This window comes from Symphalangus syndactylus, chromosome X (genome assembly GCF_028878055.3).
Source record: "Symphalangus syndactylus isolate Jambi chromosome X, NHGRI_mSymSyn1-v2.1_pri, whole genome shotgun sequence".
In the NCBI taxonomy this organism is placed as follows: Eukaryota; Metazoa; Chordata; class Mammalia; order Primates; family Hylobatidae; genus Symphalangus; species Symphalangus syndactylus.
In genome coordinates this window covers 95,156,027-95,160,949 of record NC_072447.2, presented here as the reverse complement: position 1 = coordinate 95,160,949, position 4,923 = coordinate 95,156,027, and the positions used below count along the sequence as shown (strand labels likewise).

At 38.6% G+C, this 4,923-nt stretch overlaps 1 pseudogene; it reads left to right on the top strand.

Moving 5' to 3' along the window:
* Positions 1–262: 262 nt before the first annotated feature.
* LOC129475630 (double-stranded RNA-binding protein Staufen homolog 2-like) lies at positions 263–2,039 on the top strand (annotated as a pseudogene).
* The last annotated feature ends 2,884 nt before the right edge of the window (positions 2,040–4,923 follow it).

The following is a 4,923-nucleotide window of genomic DNA, read 5'->3' as shown; positions in this document are numbered from 1 at the left end:
TAGCTCTCCCTCGTTCCCAAGGTCCCCAGGAACGGCCCTCGCGTGGGGGCCCAGCTCGCCACCGCTAGCCCCGCGGAGCCAGCTGCTGTTTGGGCCCCCACAGCCGCCAGGGGGCGGGAGCGGCGTCGGGAACAATGGCCACGCTGGGTCGCGGGCCACGGGAGGCGGAGTGGAGAGGCTGCCTACCACAAGGACTTTAGCTTACTTTTTAAAGATTGAAGAAAAATAAAAAAGAAGAAGAAGAAGAAGAAGATAGAAAAAGAAGACTCAAAGATACACAAAGAAATTTGACCAAGGCTCAGAAGTTTTTGGAGCCGTGAGGGATACAGCAGTTTGGTCAATATTGTCTTAACAGCCTTCAAATAAATCAGCTTCTCTCCAAGATAAAATTGGCAAACCCAAAAGAGAAAACTGCAATAAATGAGTTAGCCCGTTTCAATAGAGTCCAACCCCAGTATAAACTTCTGAATGAAAGAGGGCCTGCTCATTCAAAGATGTTCTCAGTGAAATTGAGTCTTGGTGAGCGGACGTGGGAATCCGAAGGCAGCAGTATAAAGAAGGCTCAACAGGCTGTTGCGAATAAAGCTTTGACTGAATCTACGCTTCCCAAACCGATTTAGAAGCCACCCAAAAGTAATGTCAACAATAACCCAGGCTGTATAACACCAACTGTGGAACTGAATAGGCTTGCTATGAAAAGGGGCAGAGCCTGCCATCTACAGGCCATTAGATCCAAAGCCATTCCCAAATAATAGAGCTAATTACAACTTTCAAGTCATGTATAATCAGAGGTATCATTGCCCAATACCTAAGATCTTTTATGTTCAGCTCATGTAGGAAATAATGAATTTTGGGGGGAAGGAAAGCTAGACACAATGCTACAATGAAAGACCTCCAAGCACTGCAGATTGAACCTATTCCAGAAAGATCACCTTACAATGGTGAATCAGGAAAGGATATAGATGATGACAAAGATGCAAATAAGTCTGAGATCAGCTTAGTGTTTGAAATTGCTCCGAAGCGAAATATACCTGTTAGTTTTGAGGTTGTTAAAGAAAATGGACCACCACATATGAAAAGCTTTGTTACTCGAGTGTCAGTAGGAAAGTCCTCTACAGAAGGAGAAGGAAATAGCAAAAAACTCTCCAAGAAGCATGCTGCAACCACTGTCACTGTCTTACAGGAGCTTAAAAAACTTCCACCTCTTCCTGTGGTGGAAAAGCCAAAATTATTTTTTAAAAAACGCCCTAAAACAGTAGTAAAGGCCGGACCAGAATATGGCCAAGGGATGAACCCTATTAGCTGCCTGGCGCAAATGCAACAGGCCAAAAAGGAAAAGGAGCCAGATTATGTTTTGCTTTCAGAAAGAGGAATGCCTCGACGTCAAGAATTTGTGATGTATATGAAGGTAGGCAATGAAGCTGCCACGGGAACGGGACCTAATAAAAAGATAGGCCAAAAAAAAAAAAATGCTGCAGAAGCAATGCTATTACAACTTGGTTATAAAGCATCCACTAATCTTCAGGATCAACTTGAGAAGACAGGGGAAAACAAAGGATGGAGTGGTCCAAAGCCTGGGTTTCCTGAAGCAACAAATAATACTCCAAAAGGAATTATTCATTTGTCTCCTGATGTTTATCAAGAGATGGAAGCCAGCCACCACAAAGTAATCTCTGGCACTACTCTAGGCTATTTGTCACCCAGAGATATGAACCAACCTTCAAGCTCTTTCTTCAGTATATATCTCACATCAAATAGTTCAGCTACAATGGCCAGGGAAGTCCTTATGAATGGAACATCTTCTACAGCTGAAGCCACAGGTTTAAAAGGAAGTTCTCCTACTCCCCCTTGTTCTCCAGTACAACCTTCAAAACAACTGGAATATTTAGCAAGGATTCAAGGCTTTCAGGTATGAATTAAAAGCAAAAACAAAAAATAAAACAATTCATTTGCCTCAGATCCTTCATCTCTATCCATCACAAGGCTCATTCTTGCCTGCTAGTGTGGCCTACATGCCACTTACATTTTAAGTTATTTAGGAACACAAAGGACAGACAAAAAAGAGCCATATGAACATGCCTCATTTTCTCTTTTTTTGATCAGTCTAGTAATTCTTTTGCTGCCTGTCTCTTCTCCATTTTCCTTCTTCTTTTTATTTTTCCTTGTTAAACATTTTTCATACTCTTCACTGTCTTCCATTTGGTCTTGATTAGGTGCATCTATCTCTTCACTTGGTCTTCCTCAAACAAAAATTCTGCCTTCAGACATTTGGTGTTAGCATTTCACACTCAGTTCTCCCTCTTTTTACATAAGGATTGAGGTTTTTTTAATGATGATTTTACTTTTATAGCAGTTTTGAATTTTGCATTCTGTTGCTAGTATTGATTCAGGTACACCATTAAGATACAACATTCTAGAAGTCTGTTACCTTAGGAGTTAATTAAACATGATATTTGAAGAATAATGAAATGCTTTATAGTTGTTTGAGACATACCAATGTGTATTTGTTTTACTGGATCATGTTTTGAATTGACTAGGGAGGGTAGCACCTGCCTCAGATGGTACCAACATTTCTATTTCACTGGGTAGTATAAAACTAGCTTATAGTTTAACTTAACTTGTGTATGTGAATTTAGGGATGAAAACTTTTTTGTTTCCTTTTGGAAAAAAAACCCACAAAAATCAACACTCCTTTATGGATACATCAGAGCTTTTAAAAGAATTGTTAACTCTAGGAAGGGGAAATATCTGTGTCCTGATTTTTTAGTTGCCTTGAAAATCATGTACTGAACTGTAACCACTAACTTGACTGGATGAATTGCAGTTTGCTTATGTGTAGAGAGTGTATTGCTTCCTCAGATTTCACTGTTTTCATCTCCTTTTCCATCTTAGTCTTTATTCCTTAAGATCAAAAACTGTAATATCCTTTACAAATGCTCTATAAGGCATATCTACAACCATCTGATCTTTGACAAACCTGATAAAAACAAGAAATAGGGAAACGATTCCCTATTTGATAAATGGTGCTGGGAAAACTGGCTAGCCATATGTAGAAAGCTGAAACTGGATCCCTTCCTTACACCTTATACAAAAATTAATTCAAGATGGATTAAAGACTTAAATGTGGGACCTGAAACCATAAAAACCCTAGAAGAAAACCTAGGCAATACCATTCAGGACGTAGGCATGGGCAAGGACTTCATGTCTAACACACCAAAAGCAATGGTAACAAAAGCCAAAATTGACAAATGAGATCTAATTAAACTAAAGAGCTTCTGCACAGCAAAAGAAACTATCATCAGAGTGAACAGGCAACCTACAGAATGGGAGAAAATTTTTGCAACCTACTCATCTGACAAAGGGCTAACATCCAGAATCTACAATGAACTCAAACAAATTTACAAGAAAAAACAACCCCATCAAAAAGTGGGCGAAGGATATGAACAGACACTTCTCAAAATAAGATATTTATGCAGCCAAAAGACACATGAAAAAATGCTCATCATCACTGGCCATCAGAGAAATGCAAATCAAAACCACAGTGAGATACCATCTCACACCGGTTAGAATGGCAATCATTAAAAAGTCAGGAAACTAACAGGTGCTGGAGAGGATGTGGAGAAATAGGAACACTTTTACACTGTTGGTGGGACTGTAAACTAGTTCAACCATTGTGGAAGTCAGTGTGGTGATTCCTCAGGGATCTAGAACTAGAAATACCATTTGACCCAGCAATCCCATTACTGGGTATATACCCAAAGGATTATAAATCATGCTGCTATAAAGACAGATGCACATGTACGTTTATTGTGGCACTATTCACAATAGCAAAGACTTGGAACCAACCCAAATGTCCAACAATGATAGACTGGATTAAGAAAATGTGGCACATATACTCCATGGAATACTATGCAACCATAAAAAATAATGAGTTCATGTCCTTTGTAGGGACATGGATGAAGCTGGAAACCATCATTCTCAGCAAACTATCACAAGGACAAAAAAACAAACACCACATGTGCTCACTCATAGGTGGGAACTGAACAATGAGAACACATGGACACAGGAAGGGGAACATCACACACCAGGGCCTGTTGTCGGGTAGGGGGAGGGGAGAGGGATAGCATTAGGAGATATACTTAATGTTAAATGACGAGTTAATGGGTGCAGCACACCAACATGGCACATGTATACATATGTAACAAACCTACACGTTGTGCACATGTACCCTAAAACTTAAAGTATAATAAAAAAAATACTCTAGAAGATCTGTATTGTGTAGAATGATCATGTATTTATAAAAATTTTACAAGTTTAGATTATAAAATGAAAAAGAAGATCATGTGTTTTGCGGGTATTTTTCAGGTTTGGATTTTTTATTTTTCCCTTCACTGAACCCTTCTGATTCTTTCAAACTATTGCCAGGTAGTATTTTTAGTGTTTTTAATTGGACTATTAATATGAACTTAAAGAAGCTGTTACCAATTATTGGCTCTGTCATCTGAAATTTAACCACTTAATTTAAAGTTATAATGTTAGAATTCGTTTTTGTTGTTTTACCTTAAGAAACACAATAAATCACTGTAAAAAAGAAAAGCTTTGGATAAACATTTATTCATAATAAAAATCAGCAACAGACTAGGCATTGAAGAAACATGTTTCAAAATAATAAGAATTGTCTATGACAAACCCACAGCCAAAATTCTACTGAATGGTAAAAAGCTGGAAACATTCCCCTTGAGAAATGGAAGAAGACTTGGATACCCACTTTCACCATGCCAATTCAACATAGTGCAGGAAGTCCTGCCCAGAGAAATCAGGCAAGAGAAAAAAATAAAAGGCATCCAAATAGAAAAAGAAAAAGTCAAACTGTCTCTCTCTTCAGATGATATGATTCTTTACCTAGTAAACACTAAAGACTCC